This window comes from Papio anubis, chromosome 13, assembly GCF_008728515.1.
Source record: "Papio anubis isolate 15944 chromosome 13, Panubis1.0, whole genome shotgun sequence".
Classification (NCBI taxonomy): Eukaryota; Metazoa; Chordata; class Mammalia; order Primates; family Cercopithecidae; genus Papio; species Papio anubis.
This window is the reverse complement of record NC_044988.1, coordinates 61,268,950-61,287,206: the sequence shown is the minus strand read 5'-3', so window position 1 is coordinate 61,287,206 and position 18,257 is coordinate 61,268,950. Positions and strand designations below refer to the sequence as shown.

The 18,257-nt window shown below is 43.4% G+C and overlaps 1 pseudogene; it reads right to left on the bottom strand.

The window, feature by feature from the left end:
* Window positions 1-3,258: 3,258 nt before the first annotated feature.
* Window positions 3,259-3,781, bottom strand: LOC116270099 (annotated as a pseudogene).
* Window positions 3,782-18,257: the final 14,476 nt, after the last annotated feature.

Sequence of the window (18,257 nt, the reverse complement as noted above, 5' to 3'; positions counted from 1 at the left end):
GTGACAGAGCGAGACCCTGTCTCAGAAAAAAAAAGAGTGACTTTTTAAATAGCAATATCTATAATAATTTGAACATACGGTTACATTTACAGGATTGTAGTGCTCACTGTGGTCTTTTTATTCCATAACATCCAGTGCTCTGGTTTCCATTGGATGTGGCTGGAGCGAGGCTGGAGCGAGGCCTGTCTGAGGAGTTTCCCTGGAAGGTTGTGTGGTGGTGAACCCCGAGGCCTTGCATGTCTGAGCATGCACAAGTTGCTTTTCACGGGAAACACAACTTAACTGGTGGGGAACTGTTGAATTATATCTTTCCCTCTTAAAATTCTAGCTTCTGTGTTGTGGGCAAAGGTTAGCCTGACTTTCCTTCTTTGTAGGTAATTTTGTTTTTGCTGCTTTGATTCTTCCAGGATTAATTTCTTACCTTAGACTTCATTATTTGCATCTCGGTATGTCTGGAAGCTGGTCTTTTGCCATTTAATTCCACCTGGCTCCCAATGAGGCTTTTTCATCTAAGGATGTAATTCTTTCTTTTTTAGTCCAGGCAGGTTTTTTTCTCTTTCTTTGTATGATTGTTCTTTCTTTTCTATTTGTTTTGGTCTTTTCTTTAGGCACATACATTATTCACATGTTAGATCGCCAGTCTCTGTTTTCAGTATCTATTTTCTTTCTCATAATTTTATCTCTGTTCTCTTTCTTTAGCTTTCTGGGAAAGCATCTCAAATTTGTCCAAACATTATTGATTTAATTTTTTGCCGTGTTGGTTCTACTCTGCATCTCTTCCAGTTTTCTGTAAGCTTCTGTCATCACATATCTGGTATCACAACATTCTTCCTGCTCTCATTTTAGGCTGTCTGGATCTTAGCCAGACGCTTTTCCGACTCAGGCGGCTGCCTTCACACCTTGTCCCAGACATGTCCATCTGGGCCTGCCCTGCTCACAGCCCTTAAGAGGACCCTGAAGGGGCAAGCCCAGCACACCAGAGGCATCTCTCTCCCGCACTGGCTTTGGCTGATTGGACCAGGGATGTACATTTGAACTCAAGAGGCCTCATCTTTCACAAATTTGAAAAAAGTGAGAGAGGAAAGTAGGCAAGTTGTTTAGGTACTATTATTTTATTGAATTCACTTAAAAAAAAAAAACTTAGTGAATGTGCAAAACAGATGTATAGTGAAACACTCACGTATGCATGAAACATCACACTTAAAACTCTCTGTTCCTTGCCTGAATTTTGACTCTGGACCCCATCTTGTTAGACTGGTGGGAATTCACTTAATTTTTTTAGTGGACTTTCTCATTCTAGGTTGGTAAAAAGGAGGTCTCACACAGCTTTAGGACATTGGAGTGGAAGCCCCAGGCATTGGTTCTCAGTCTATTCTGATTACTACTGAGCCGTCTTGCACTGCACCTTCCGGTCCTAGCTGTGTCTGTGCCAGGCATGGCGTGTGCAGCATTTTGGCTTAACTGGGAACCTCTCAGCGATTCCTCCTGGACCAGTGAGATGGCTGTGGTCTTATCTACTTGCAGGCTGCTGGGAATCTTGTCTTGGTTTTAGGGAATATACTCACTGTTCCTTCGTATTCCCTCAGAGAATCTTTTCTCCCTCAGGACATTTGGCAAATCTCCAACTGCTTTAGATTTTGGAGCCAACAATCAGGAAGGGAAGCGTTGCAGCAACTTCTGCTTTCTGCTCTGCCATAAACCTCCACAAGGAAGGAAGCACAGAGCCTGTTACTGCTTGAGAGAGAAAAAAGAAAAGAAGGAAACAGGTTGGACAGGGTGTGGTAGCTCGTACCTGTAATCCCGCCACTTTGAGCGGCTGAGGAGGGAGGGTTGCTAGAGTTCAGGAGTTCAAGACCAGACTAGACAATGTAGTGAGCCCCTGTCTTGAAAAGGAGGAAACACAAATTTATATTATGTAATGTTATGCTAATTTATTGCTTCTGGAATTCTATGTTTTACATTAAAAAAAATAGGTCCCACTATATAGTTACTTTTGTTTCCTTTTTGAGATGGAGTTTCACCCTTGTTGCCTGGGCTGGAGTGCAATGGCACGATCTCGGCTCACTGCAACCTCTGCCTCCCGGGTTCAAGCAATTCTGCTACCTCAGCCTCTGGAGTAGCTGGGATTACATGCGCCATCACGCCTGGCCAAGTTTTTGTATTTTTAGTAGAGATGGGATTTCTCCGTGTTGGTCAAACTGGTCTTGAACTCCCGACCTCAGGTGATCCACCCTCCTCAGCCTCCCAGAGTGCTGGGATTACAGGCGTGAGCCACTGGCCCGGCTATTGTTTCTTTTTATTCAAACTTGATCTATGAGATTCTATCCAAGATGGGTGTTGTAAGGATATTTCTTGGGTATTCTCACTTCTGGATGCTTTTAGGATCTCCCTTCTAACTGGAGCTGGAGGCTGGTTCGCTGCTCAGCGATGGCACAGCCTGAGAGAAATGTGTAGGCCGTGAAGCCTTGGTCAGGCCTGGTGGGACATTTGGCACAGCCATCTTTGTTTGAGGAAATGACTGTGCTAGGAGTCAGACTTGCTGCCACCAGGCTTTTTCCTCATGCTCCTGCCTGCTTTTTCAGGGAAGGAAATGCCCTGTCTCCTGCCCAGCCTCTTCTGGGCGTTGCTGTTGCTGTCTCAGGGCTGAGCCTTGCCACACTGGGAAGATGTGCCTCCTGCTTCCACTGCTGCTGCTCTGGTTTGAAGCTTATGCCCTGAGCCCCCAGCCCTCCTACCTTCTTAGGCTCTTAGATCCACTGCTCTAAAGTTCCTCCAAGGGAGAGTGGATGTTGAGGGGATTCAGGTTCTCCTCTACGTCCTTCCCACCAAACACACTAATTTTCTATGAGAAGTGAGTTGGACATTGGCTTTTGCCCCCTTTCTTCATTTTGGCTACCAATATCATTATCTCTAGAATAATTTTTTGGCTCATGAATGGTACCTTTCCTTAATTTCAAGCACTAGTGAGATTTGTCCCAGTTTTATATTTCCTTAGTTTTCCAGACACCTATGCTCAGATCTCCATCTGTTTTTTGAGTTGAACATCTTTTCCCACCACTCTCCTCCACCAGTTGTCTGTTGCCTTTAATTAACATCTAAATAGATAACACATTCTTCTTTAATTATAATATGGAAATGTCTACGAACAAAGCAGATACTTTTTTTTTTTTTCCTGCAAATGCCTAGGAAAGAGTGGTTCCAGTCAAGTTCATCTGAAGTTTTAGGCAGCTGCATCTACACAGCCCCGGGGCATGGAGGTCAGTGTCTGGGGACAGAGGTAAATACCCGCAATCTGTGCATCCCTTTGATTTTCCTTTTTTAGTGCCTGATTAATCATCTGGTGCTGAGGGACAGTTCTCGTTTCTTTAAATTCTTCTGGTTTGATTTGGATTTTATACATCACCTACAGCCTCCTGAAATGTCAGTGACTTGGATGGCCGTAGCTTCAGAAAACTTTTCTTTGAGAATTTGGGTCCCTTTGAGCTCCCCCTCAGTCTGGGAGGCAAACATCCAATGAACACAGTGCAGAAGAGGAAGCCTGCAGATCCTGCGTGGCAGAGGAGCTACAAGGGCAGGGCTCCACATCTCTGTGCCTGACTGATGTAGCCCACCGCCCTAGGTCACTGGGCCACCTGAAAGCTGAGTATCCTTTTTAAAAGCATTTTTGGAACTTTTATTTTGAAATAATTTTAGACTTAAAGAAAAGTTGCAAAAATTAAATAGAGTTCCTTTATACCCTTCACCCTGCTACCTCTGTTAACATCTTACATAATCAGGAAATTAACATCGACAGGAAATTAACCAGGAAACGAAACCAGGAAATTAACATTCGAACAATGCTCGTAACTAAATTGCAGACCTTATTCACATTTCCCCAACTTTCTCCTAATGTCCTATTCTTGAACATCCTTTTAAAAATGATTTTTAATGCATCACAAATATTCACAAGTGATTTGCATCGGATCTGTAGTCATACCTGGAGGCCCAAATAGTGGGTTATATTAATTTTGAATTATATGTTTGATAGTGTGTGTGTTAATTTTGAAATCACAGACAAGCTCAGTGCCAAGCTTGTAGTCTTGGCCGAATGAACATTGACTGTGGCCCCATGCTTCACGCTGTGATTTCAAAGACGAGCTAGATGGAGTCTCTGGAGTCAGCATTAAAACCTCTAGGGAAAATCATGTTCTTATGTTGGTAGTTCCAAAGATAAGCTGTAAGGAGCACAGTTGGAGCATTTGCTCTCTAGAGATCACATGTTGTAAGGAAATGTTGCTTTTCTGAAAATTAGAAATTAGAAAAATCCTGTCAGCCAGTAACCTTTTAACAAATGGTGGAAACTAGACCGGGACTGGGAGGAGAGGTATCGGGAATTAGGAAATGAAGCCTTGGCTGGCCTCCTCACCACACCCGGAAATATATCCCTTTCAGAGTAAATCAATGGTACCCCTATATTTATGGAATGAGAATAGTACTGGTATTTGGATAACACTCTATAACCAGTGGTTTTCCATACAGCATGTCATTAAAAATCCTCTTCTCAAAACCTGATCAGGGTGGTCTGGTGTGCAGAGTGAAATAAAGCATCTTCACTGGCTCTGTTTCTTTCCAGGCTTAGAGATGGCGTGGATCCAGAGGCCCCCTGTGAGTGCCGTCAGTGGGAGCCCTTCAACATGCCCTATATGGCGTCTGCTTCAGACAACTCTCATGCCTATGCTGGCAGGACTGGAATCCTCTCCACCAGGTATGGCCTTGCCCAGGGATTCTCTAAGTCCTATGTTTACCTGTGCTGTGCAGTTTAAATGTTCTGTTAGTGAAAGAATGATCCACTGATAGAAATGAAGTAGAGAAAGGTGAAAATTTAGGAATTTCACCACCAGGCTAAACTACTTCCAAACATTCAGAGAACCTTGGATGAGCAGTCAAAGTCCAGGGCAAGCACAGAAAATGTTGTGAACTGGTTTCACTCTTTATTATCCTTTGTTATGAAGATGATGTATTAGTAACAGTGTTACAGGTAGTTAGGCATGAGTGGGGCAGGAGAGAGCTCTCCCTCCACCCACTAGAAATGTCGGGTGATGGTTTGGCAATTATTGCATTGCTTCTCTAAAACTGGCAGCACCAAGGAGAGGCCATTTCCTGATGGTTCACACCTGTTAACATCAAAATGCTAATTGAATGCCGGCCCCAGGGAGAAGCAACTTCCTGGGCATGCGTGTTAAGAGACGAAAATGGTGCAATATGATCTTCTGGGGGCACCCTCCACTGGAAAAGGAAGAAAGCCTCAGATGGGCAAGTGTACAACCCCCTAAACTCACTGTGTGTGCTCAATTCCAAAGAGTAAGGAAAGCATGGGCATGCGGAAAGACCACCCTAAGGGAAGAATCCTGGGAAAGAGGTGAGCCTATAAAGTCCCAGGATCAAGGTCAAAGGCCCCTTTTGCTGTCTTCTTTTGCTCTCATTTCTCTCTTGTACCTTCAGTGCCTGCTTGGGTCTCTTTCAAGCTGATTTTCCTCTCTTTCCTGTTCTAAAACCTTTTAAATAAACTTCCACTCCTTCTCTGAAACTTGTCTTGGTCTCTTTTCTGCTTTATGTCCCTCAGTTGAATTTTGGACCCATACAGATATGCTGCCAGTAACTTGGGGTAACTTGGATCTCTTCCACTGGTAACAGTGGTAATTGTAATCAATGATAAGTGCTTCCTCTGTGGTTTACTTGAATTATTTCCTTTAATTCTGACTGATTTAATTTTAATTATGATTTAATCTATAAATCTATGAAATTTAATTCTGATTTAATATATAAATAGACAATAATACAGATGAAGCTTAAAAAGTTGGGCAACTAGATTGAGGTCAAGTAGCCAATAAGTGCACAGCAGAGCCTTGATTCACATCCAGGCATCTTGGCTAACAGCTGCCATCTTAACCATAGACCATACTGGGACACAAGTAATCCTAACATCATTCTGTTTGATTTGACCTTCAGCATTCTCTCTTCTGATTTGTTTAACACTCAAGGCCTGGTTTTCTTATTACCTAAAAACATATGCTGTTTGAACTTTTGTTTCGTATTTCTTTGTAAAATGAGGTAATTCTGTTGGTCAGTCTGTAAGCTCCTTTCTAGGGCTAAAATTCTACAGTCCTGCAATTCTTTTTTCTGTTGCCCAGGCTGGAGTGCAGTGGTGCCATCTTTGTTCACTGCAACCTCTGCCTCCTGGGTTCAAGTGATTCTCCCACCTCAGCCTCCCGAGTAGCTGGGATTACAGGTGCCCACCACAATGCCCAGCTAATTTTGTATTTTTAGTAGAGATAGGGTTTCACCATGTTGGCCAGGCTGGTCTCGAACTCCTGAGCTCAAGTGATTTGCCTGCCTTGGCCTCCCAAAGTGCTGGCATTACAGGCATGAGCCACCGCACCCGGCCAGTCCTGCAATTCTTGATATCACTCTTTAAGTGTTGGATATCTTTAACATTGCTACTGAAAACATGCAACAAACAAATTTTAGGCTTGCAAAAATAAGTAAATCTGGATGGACCCAACAGAATGTTACCCAGGGTTATTTCTGGGTGAAAGGATGATGGTTATTTTAAAAATGATTATATTTCTTTTTTCTTTTTTTTGAGACGGAGTCTTGCTCTGTTGCCCAGGCTGGAGTGCAATGGGGCTATCTCGGCTCACTGCAACCTCTGCCTGCCAGGTTCAAGTGATTCTCCTGCCTCAGCATCTCAAGTAGCTGGGACTACAGGCGCCTGCCACCACGCCTGGCTAATTTTTGTATTTTTAGTAGAGATGGGGTTTCACCGTGTTAGCCAGGATGGTCTTGATCTCCTGACCTCGTGATCTGCCCGCCTCAGCCTCCCAAAGAGCTGGGATTACAGGCATGAGCCACCGCGCCCGGCCCAGTTGAGCCTTTTAAAAAAGCCAAGCATTTGGCTGGGCGCAGTAGCTCACGTCTGTAATCCCAGCCTTTGGGAGGCCGAGGCGGGTGGATCACAAGGTCAAGAGATCGAGATCATCCTGGCCAACCATGGTGAAACCCCCATCTCTACTGAAAATACAAAAATTAGCTGGGCAGGGTGGCGTGTGCCTGTAGTCCCAGCTACTCCAGAGACTGAGGCAGGAGAATTGCTTGAACCCAGGAGGCGGTGGTTTCACCATGTTGGCCACGCTGGTCTCGAACTCCTGATCTCAGGCAATCCGCCCACCTCGGCTTCCTAAAGTGCTGGGATTACAGGCGTGAGCCACTGTGCCCAGCCTATATTTATTTTTCGCTTGTCTTTGTTTTCCAGTTTTTCTCCAACATAAATATTTGTATAATAAAGAAATATTAAAGTTTAAGAAGTTGTGATCCTTTATTGTGGGCTGGTAGCCTACATTCAGTCCTTGACTTTGTTAAGGAACAAAAGAATGAAGTAGTCCCCTATAAATAAGATAAAAATATTAAAAATTTTCATTGTGGTAAACAAAACCAAACCTAGCATCTTAACTATTTTTAAGTGTACAGTACAGTACTGTTAAGTATATTCATATTGTTGTGCAGCTAATCCCCAGAACTCTTTTCTTCTTGCAAAACTGAATCTCTACCCATTGAACAACTCCGCATTTCCTCCTCCCCTTCAGCCCCTGGTGATATGGACAGGACACAGGGAAGTACTAAGGAGAAGAGGGCGGTTCCTTGGCAAAGGCCCCACCCTCAATCGTGGAGACCTGTGACCCTAAGTGGGAACAGGCATTTCTGTTTTTGCGCCCCAAAAGTTGTCTTTTGGCCTGCCATGCCCCCCATCCTATATCCATATAAACCCCGAACCCCAGGCTTCAGAAGCAGATGAGCAGGTGAGGAGACAAGGAAATAAGGAGACAAGCAGATGAATGGCGGAAGAACACAGCAGAGAGAGAAGAGGAGGAACATATGAACACTGAGAGGAGTTTGGCTAAGCGTGGTCAGAGGGGAGTGCAGCTGCTGGATGGCCAGACTCCAGGGAAAGATCATCTTCCAACTTCATCCCCTTTGTAGCTCCCCATCCATCCCTCTCAGAGCACCTCCACGGCTCAATAAAACCCCGCATTCATCCCTTAAGCCTGTGTGTGACCTGATTCTTCCAGGGACGCTGGGCAAGAGCTTGAGATACAGAAAGCTGTCACACTGGCCCTCTGCCCTTGCAAAAAGGTAGAGTCCATTGATCTGGCTAACACTCAGGCTGTCCACAGACGGCAGGGCTAAAAGGGCACACTGTAACACATGCCCACATGGGCTCCTGCACCTGTCCATCTACGTGCTTCCCCTCCCTTTAGGGGTTTGAGCAGCGGCAGCGACTGAACAGCTAAGCCACACCCCTGCTGCATGTCCTGCAAAGGGGAACAGAGAACTCTCCTGTTTCGTCGGCAGCCACCATTCTATTTTCTGTCTCTCTGACTTTGACTACTTTAGATACCTCATTTAAATGGAATTGCACAGTATTGTCTTTTTGTGACTGGCTTAACTTAGCATAATGTCCTCAAGGTTCATCTGTGTTGCAGCATGTGTCAGAATTTTTTTCCAGTTTAAGACTGAATAATATTCTAGTGTATGTGTATACCACATTTTGTTTATCCATTCACCTGCTGATGAATAGGGTTGCTTCTACTTTTTGGCCATTGTGAATACTACTACTTAAAGGATTTTTCTTTTTTTTAAAATTGGGGCTGGTACCTGATGCAGGGAAAAAAAGGAAGTAAATATCTATGTACAGTAAGTCCTCACTTAACATCATTCATAGGCTCTGGAAACTGTGACTTTAAGTAAGATGACATATAATACAATCATTTTTTTCAACTTTTATTTTAGATTTAGGAGGGTACGTGAGCAGGTTTGTTACATGAGTAAATTGTGTGATGCTGGGGTTTGGTGTACAAGTAATTTTGTCACCCAGATCGTGAGCATAGTACCCAATAGTAGTTTTTCCACCTTCACACTCGTCCCACCCTCCACCCTCAAGTATGGCCAGGTGTCTGTTGTTCCTGTCTTTATGTCCATATGTACTCAACGTTGAGCTCCCACTCGTAAGTGAGAACATGCAGTATTTGATTTTCTGTTCCTGCATTAGTTCACTTAGGATAATGGCCTCCAAGTGTATCCATGTTACTACAAAGGACATGACTTCATTGTAATTTATGGCTGTATAGTATTCCATGGTGTATATGTACTACAGTTTTCTTTTATCCAGTTGACTGTAGGTGGGGACCTAATTTGATTCTATGTCTTTGCTATTGTGAATAGTGCAGGAATGAATGTATCAGTGCATGTGTCTTTTTGGTGGAATGACTTATATTCCTTTGGGTATATACCCAGTAATGGAATTGCTGGGTTGATTTCATATACCCTTCATATACCCTTCACCCAGCTTCACCTTATGGTAATTCTGTTTTCAGTTCTTTGAGAAATTCCCAAACTGTTTTTCACAGAGGCTGAACTAGTTTACATTCCCACCACCAGTGGATAAGCTGTCTCCTTTTTCCAAAATCTTGCCAACATCTATTATTAACCAAACCAATTTTACCATAGGCTAATTGATATAAACAAGAGTCAAGTTCCTATGGCATATTTCTGGTCACAAAAACATCACTGAACTTCTAAATAAAGACTCCAAACACTTTTAATATTACACATTGAAATATGAAAGTGGACTGTACATATACTTAAGAAAAATTAATGAAAACAAGTCAGATAACCACCTGCTTATTCCAGTTCAGGGTGCAGGTGGCCAGAGCCTCTCCCCGCAGCTCTGAGTGCTAGGTGGGAAGCAACTCTGGAGTTCGCCATCCCATTGCAAGGCAGAGTCACACGCACCCACGCTCACTCACACTGGGACCAGTTAGACACCTGATGTACCTAATGTGTACAGCTTTGGGATATAGGAGAAAGCCAGAGTACCTGACGAAAACCCACGCAGACATGGGGAGAACATGCAGACTGCACAGAGACAGTAGCTCTGACTGGGAACTCATCAACATCATAATGAAATGATGTTGAACGGAGCGATGTTATTTGAGGACCTGCTGTAGTTTGCCTGAGCACGCTGGCTCTTGGGAATCTTCACATCAAATTCATTTAAATGACAGCTGGGTCTTTGGTAATGCCAGGCCCCCATGGTTGGTGTCAGTGCTCACTATGTGTGAAATCATAACATCCCTGTCAAATGGCAAGAGTTTGCACAGGAAATGAGTAAGTGCATAAAAACAGAACTGAACAATTTTTTTGGGCCAGACGTACCAGCCTGTAATCCCAGCACTGGGGAGGCTGAGGCAGGCATCACCCGAGGTCGGGAGTCTGATCAGCCCGGGGCAACGTGGTAAAACCCCGGCCCCCACCAAAATCCTCAGGCCAGGGTGGCTCATGCCTGGGAGGTCCCAGCACTGGGAGACCAAAGTGGGTGTATTGTTTGAGGTCAGGGGTCTGAGACCAGCCTGGCCAACATGGTGGAAACCCCATCTGTACTAAAAATACAAAAAAAAAAAAAATAGCTTGGATGGTGGCAGGGGTCCCGTGAATCCCAGCTACTAGGAGGTTGAGGCAAGAGGACCACCTGAAACCCAGAGGTGGAGGGTTGCAGTGAGTCAGATTTGCCACTGCACTCCAGCCTGGTGCACAGAGAAACTCCATCCCAAAAAAAGTTAGCTAGGAGGAGGTGGCATGTGCCTGCTGTAGTCCAGCCACTTGAGAGTGCAGGCTGAGGTAGGAGAACTCACTTGAAACCTGGGAGGCAGAGGCTGCAATGAACCAAGACCACCACCGCACCTACCTGGGTGCACAGGAGCTTGGTGACCTGCTCCAAAAAAAAAAAAAAAAAAAGAAAGAAAAGAAAAGAAAAACTTTTTTGAAATAGCTTAATCAGATATTTAAAATTATAAAAGAGATTATAGGCTATGATTACACTATGTCCAAATGTTGTTGGAAAATCAGGTTCTTGTCACACGACTGGGATGATTTAGGCACATGGACACATTGTAGGGTGTGTAGGGCAGGGTTCGTTGGGTGAAAAGGAAGAAAAAAGGGAAACAGACTCTCAGCAAAGTGAGAATCCTGCTAGATTGAATCCCCGGTTACCACACAAGAATGGGAACGGCCAGGCTCCTCCCCCTGCAAGCAGCTGAAACTTCCCGAGGCCCCACCCCATCCTCCCAGTGCACAGGTGGGTTGGAGATTCTCCAGGGAGCCCTTTTTAGTTGGCTGTCTCAATATCCTATAAATTCCATGAAAAATGTTGTTGCACCAGTATTCTCCTTATGTAAGGAAAGCATAGACTGAAATGGGAGGTATTCTCTGCCACAAATACTAAAACCTTTTTTATTTTTAAATAATTTTAGATTTACAGACGAGTTGTAGAGATGGTACAGCGTTTTCATATACCCTTCACCCAGCTTCACCTTATGTTAACGTCTTATGTAATCATGGTACATTGTCAAAACTGGGAAATTAACACTGATATAACATCATCAACTAACATACAGAACATATTCAGATTTTACCAGTTTTTCTACTAATGTCTTTTCTCTGTTCCAGGATTCAATCCAGGATACCATGTTGCATTTAGCCATAGAAGTTTTTAATTAGGAGAACAAAAGGAATATCAGCTGTTAGGTCTCAGAGAATGCATAGTGGATGCATAGGGGTGTTGGTCAGGGCAAGTTTAAAAATCCTCTTTTTGACACTGGTGTCCGATGCAGCTCTTCCCAACTGTGAGAATGCCTTTTTTGGCATGATGTGGGCTGTCCAAGGAGCCCCAAGTTATTGAAGACTGGGAAGGGCTTGATTCACCCAAATGGCTCCTCTCCCATGATTGAAATTCTTCTCACATATCAATCTGTTGTTTTTTTTTTTTTTTAACATTTGCACAAGGCATCTATAGCATGAGTCACAGTAAGAAACTCATCATGAGAAAGTGCCAGATTACAAAATAGATTTTCTTTTTCACCCTAATGGCAGAGTCAAGATTTTAAAATTACTGTGATTCAGGAGGTTTAAGAGCATGATTTTTGAAACTCCATGTCTTTTTTTTTTGCCAATGTGAACTGTATTTTGGACTATAAAAAACTAAAATTGCCATTTAATTCAGGAAATCTCAGGTTTAAAACAATTGCCCTGCAGAGCTGTGCTCTTCAAGTTGGAAATGAAAGGCGCAATTATACCATAAATGAGGACAGAGAGGGGACCACCAGGAAAGGCAGCACACGCCACTTTGCTGTTCAGTGTGACTGAGTGTGTGTGTTGCTATGAGTGTATGTTGATTGTGTGTTGTGGGTGTGGTTTGTATGGCATGGGTGTCTTGTGTGTGATGTATGTGTGTCTATGTGGTGGGTACGTGGTTTGTGTGTTGGGTATGTATGTGCCATGTGTATATGTGTGTGGTGTGTGCACGTGGTGTAAGTGCATTGTTTGTGCAGTGTGTGTGTGATGAATACGGATTATGTGTATGTCTGGTCTTGTGCAGGGAGCTGAGACCCAGGGCTTAGGGTTTTTGTTTTAAAAGTATCTCTGCATTGAGATCCATTAGTAAAGTCTTTTCAAATGTTTTGCCTCTCCAGAAATCATTTGGTAGGTATTTTCTTAAGCCCAAATGTTTGCGTTTTAGGAGGAAACTTCAAATACTGTAAGCTAGATTAAAGTGAAAGTGATTGCTGCATTACTGTAATTTCAGTAAATGCTGAAGTTTAAGCAAACAAAGCCACTTTTATTCAGTTATTATGCTTAGAGATTCAAGAGGGCCTATCTCTTTTGTCTCTGGTAGATAAATCTGTTTCTTCTTGTCAGTTGTAGCCATTTCTTGTTCTTCAGAGGTGGCTACATGGGATGATGTGCCTCATTTTGGCGTCTCTCACCATTGGCCCTGTGCCACTCTGTGGGAGACAGTGTTGTTTAGATGCTGAGTATGGGAGCTCTGGAATCAGACTGCCTGGGTCCAACTGCTGGCTCCACCAGCTAGGTGAGGGCTTAACCTCAACGAGTTTCCTCATTTGTGAAATGGACTAATGTTAGTACTTTCCTTGCAGGGATGTTGGGAGGCTTATGTGAGATGATGATGTAAACATAATGCATGGAACATAGTTAAGTTTTCAGTGAACACACACTTTAGATGATGAGAGGATCTTGGATGGATATAGCTGTCCTCCACAGGTATAGAGAAGGGGGGAAGCCATTATTGGGCCATTTTGTCCAAGATTTGTTATGAATGTATTCCATTTTGCTTGCCTATGCTGATTAGATTCATGAGTGACCTCTTACTTTGTGCATCAATGTACCTGCTCTCTTGGTGGGATAACTAATGCATCACTTAACAAATGCTCATGAAGGGTTCTGAAGACACCAGTGGGTGTAGGTCTGGTTCATTGTTAGGGCAAAAGTCCTTTGAGCAAAAGTGCTCTCTCTCCAGTGTTGAAATTGACTTTATCATCTATTTCCTGCACTGGAATAGGTAAGTGTCTCAGCAAAACGGTACTCTCAGAGCATTAAACGGTACTCTCAGAGTATTAAAAACAACAGTACTCAGAGCATTAAGAACAACGGTACTCTCAGAACATTAAAAACAATGACAACAACAAATGCCTGGCATATTATATAAGTCACTCTGACTCTGCAGTTACTTGCCGTGATTTTCAGATGAAAGTTCACATTTTGTCCCTGCTATTTCTGGGCCCTTATGCAGACATTAAGGTCTCAGCAAAGTGCCCATTAGAAGGCTCTGGGTGCTGAATGGAGACTGTGGATGTGTGATGCCTGCTGTGAACTGCTCATTTGTGTTCCCTTTTTACTTTCTGTTGGTTGAGGAGGATCTCCAGGCCCTCTCCTGGTGTGAGGAATGCAAATTGTGGATTCAAGGGTGCTGTCGGGGTAGGGAAACTCCTATAGAAACTCAGAGCCTTCCACATGTCTAGCACTGCAGCCGCTGCAAAAGAGTTTTGTGAGGACATGCAGTGCCCAGCCAGCTGGAAAGATGCTGATGGGAACAATTGCTCCATCCACCACGCCAGCATCCACTTCTGCCTGCTGGCCTTCCTGGTTAGTGCTGGTCATTAAAATCACTGCTGGGAGTTTTGCTGAATGTCAAAAGTTATCAGTGAGAAAGAATTCCTGCCACGTTTCTATCAGAACTCACCTCTCTCTCTCCTTGTCTTTTCTGCTGTAACCTCAGTCTGGGCCCCATAGGTGGATAAAGGGATGACCTCCGGGTAGTCCTCATTCAGTGTTAATGACAAAGCCTTCTCCACCACCCATCCTTTAATCCCAAATTTATCCCATCTCCCCTCAACCCCATCTACTCAGCCAAGACTTCTTCATTATTTCTCCAGCAAGAGATGGATCAATATCTTCATCTTTTTTCAGGCATGACTTTCCTCCCTTCATTTCACTGTCTCTCCAGCAGTTTTTCCAGGACCATTTTCTTGTAGAATATTTTATCCCTTCTAGGTTTTCTGCTGCTAAGCTTTGCATCAGGCTTAGCTGTACCTGTGTGTCCTCCCCATCCAGCTCACCCAGGCAAGTTGTCTTTTTGATGTAGATAACTCCTGCCCTCTCACTTTTAATAAATGTGTCCAAATTTTCTCAGGGTGATGACAATTTTATTCAGACCCTGAATTATTCACCTGTACCAAAATGGGGTTATGCTATTGATCAATCAACAAATCAATGAAGAAATTGGTAAATGATGAATGTTATTGAGTGAATATAATATGTGTTTTGAGGGCATATAAAAAGATAAAATCTATTGGCCTGCTTTCAAGAAGCTTATAATCATGTTAGAGAGACAATATTAACATGTGTGGATCAATAAAAGAACAGAGGACTGGTAATGTATTAATTTTTACAGTCTGCCCACACGAAGGAATTGAGGTGCTTTACAATAAAAGATAGCTATATAAATGTTACAATAATGATACAAGATCAAAAGTCATGTAATGAGTAGATAATTAAAAAGGAAACCCAATGTAAGGTAAATTGTTAGGCTTGAGTATAAAATTTAAGACTGAGCTTCCTGGAAGTTAAGACAAAGGAGAAACGTGATGAATTACGTAATTTCCTTATACATTCCATAATTTTCTTACCTATTCCTGCACTGGAGTAGGTAAGTGTCTCAGCAAAATGGTACTCTCAAGAGCATTAAATGGTACTCTCAGAGCATTAAAAACAATGGTACTCAGAATATTAAGAACAACAGTACTCTCAGAGCATTAAATGGTACTCTCAGAGAGTACCATTTGGACTGAAACCACACATCAGCTCTCCTGGGTCTACAAGAGAATGCATGTCAGTTTGCAAACAACAGAATATTTCGTTTTCTTAGTATGGTACTACATACCAAAAAGAATGCATTCATTAATTTATTTGTTGTGCACATACTGTGTTCCAGGCACCACGGATATGAAGGTGTACAAGATAAATTCTCTGTCTTCATAGGGTTTATAGTTTAGTGGGGAGAAAGAGTCAATAAAGTCAGTACAGTAAGTAATTCCTGGTAGTGATTAGTGCCCTGAAGGCAAATGAAGTGGATGAATGAGATAGAGAGTGTTGGGAAGGCGGGGGAAGATGTTTCTGAGTAGCTGACATCTGAGCAGACAGTGAATGGTGAGAGGGAGTCCAGCTACCAGGCCCAGCTCACTTTTTGTATTTCTTGTGGTAGAGACTGAGTTTTACCCAGTTGCCCAGGCTAGTCTCAAACTCCTGAGCTCAAGCGTTCCACCTGCCTCGGTCTCCCAAAGTGCTGGGATTACAGGTGTGAGCCACCACACCCGGCCCAAGTTATCTCTTAAGTAGCTCAAATTAAACACGTCCAAAACAGAAGTCCTCATTTTGCTCCCCAGAGCAGCCCAGTCTTTATCCAAAGAGGATTTCAGGAGAAGGAAAAGGAAGCTCCGAGACCCAGAGGTAGGAAAAACTTGGTATATTTGAGAAACAGCCAGTCGGACTGGAGAGGCCTTGTACAGAGTGGGGGATACAGTGGTGGTGGTGGGGAGTGGCAGAGGCCTGGTAGGAGATGAGGTTAGAGAAGGTAGCCATGTATGGCTTTGTAGAGATTTTGATTTTTCCGCCAAGAGAGATTGGGAAGCATTGGAAATTTTAATCAGGGAGCAATGTTGTATATTTGAATGCCTAATTCTAATTTCCTCTGGCTGCTGTCTGGAGAATGGACGTCAGGGAGAAGAGTGGAAGCAGGGAGGCCAACTGGGAGGCTATGGCAGACGTCTCATTGAGAGATGACAGCGGCTTTATCCAGGATGAAGCTGGTGGAGTTGTGTTAAATGTTCAGAATTGGAAGTAGAATCAACAAGACTTGCTGATTTGCTGCATGCAGGAAAGAAGAGAAAGAGAGGAATTAAGATTGCTCTAGGTTTTTGGCTTGAGACAATGGATGAATGATGATCCATCTTTTGAGATGGTGAAGACTGGGCTGGTTTGGGGAGCAAAATCAGGAATTCTGTTTTGGATATGTTTAATTTGAGTTACCTAAGAGATAACTTGGGCAGGTGTGGTGGTTTACACCTGTAATCCCAGCACTTTGGGAGACTGAGGCAGGTGACTCGCTTGAGCTCAGGAGTTTGAGAGTAGCCTGGGCAACTGGGTGAAACCTAGTCTCTATCACAAGAAATACAAAAAGCTTAGCTGGGCATGGTGGCATGAACTTATGGTCCCAACTACTGGAGAGGCTGAGGTGGGAGGATCGCTTGAGCTTTGGGGGAAGAGGGTGTAGTGAGCCATGATCACATCACTGCCCTCTAGCCTGGGCAACAGAGTGATAGCCTGTCTCAAAAATAAATAAATAAAAGAGATAACTCAGTTGAGATGTCAAGTGGACAGTGGTCAGGTAGATCCTTAAGTATGGATGTCAGGGAAGTGGTGTGGACAAGAGGTGTATACATTTGGGTGTGAGCAGGCATTCAAGTTGTGTCTATGACTGTCTCAATGGAGCACAACATAATGGACAGGGTTTTCTTTTCTCTTTTTTACAGAAACCTGTTGTTTGCTAATGGACAGTGTTTTCAATGGGACAAATATAGAAACATTTTTCAAATGGCTGCTTTGTGACTGTATTAGTCAAAGTTCTCCAGAGAAACAGATGTGTGTGTGTATGTGTATATATGTGTGTGTGTGTGTATATATATATACAATCTCCTGGTTCTCAGGCCTTTTTCACATTTGGACGGGAACCACACATCAGCTCTCCTGGGTCTCCAGCTTGCCAACTGCAGATCTTGGGACTTCTCAGCCTCCATAATCACATGAGTCAATTCATTATAATAAATGCTATAGTAAATCTCTCTAGAGGGAGAGAGAATATCTTCTCCCTTTTATGTATGTCTAAATAATACATATTTATTGGTTTCCAGAGAAACAGAACCAATATGAATCTCTCTCTATTCTATATAATATAGAGAATATTATGTCATATGTAATACATATGGGACAACTCTGATGGGGCAGGAGACAACTCTGGTGGGGCAGCGAGTATTGGTCAGGGAAGGATTCTCAGAGGAAGGGGGATCAGGGTTTTACTAGCTGGAGGAGAAGGCAGGGAAGCAGAGTATAGAGACAGGCATGGAGGTGTGGAGGGACCAAAGTGTCTAGACAAGAGTGAGAAATTCAGTGTGACTGGTGTGTAGAGTGAACAGTATAGAGTGGAGGGAACTGAGACCAGCTGGGCCGAGGGAGTGAAGGACTTTGTATTTCTGCCTCAGAAGCTTGGATTCTCTCCTGCAGGCCCATGGCTCTCTACCTTTCATGGGTACAAGAATCACCTGGGGAGCTCATTTAAAAAGGGAATTCCTAAGTCTTCTCTCCAAGGAGATGGTTGCAACAGGTCTGGGGCTCAGCAAGCAATAGCTTAAGGAGCTCCCCTACCTGATTCTTATGTGGTTGATCCACAGATCCCACCATTGCTATGGGCTTTGAAAGTCTTTTCAGAACCGGAAGTGACATGGTCCAATTTACTTTTTAGGAAGATAATTCTGCCAACTGTGTGTAAGGTGGACTGACTTTACTGGTGGGGAAAATATATAGGAGTTGCTGCAGGCATCGTGGTGAGAGAGGATGAGGACTAGAGCTGAAGTGTTAGTAGGGATAAAGAAAAGGCCTGACTCTAAGGCACCTGTGTGAGTGAGTACACACAGTTGACCTGAGCAAGTAAAGGACTGAGGAGAATGAAGGTTCATTCTTACATGTCTATTTGGAAGAACAAGTGGTCAATAATAAGTACCACGCAATACTAATGCTTGGTACTTGTTAGCTGT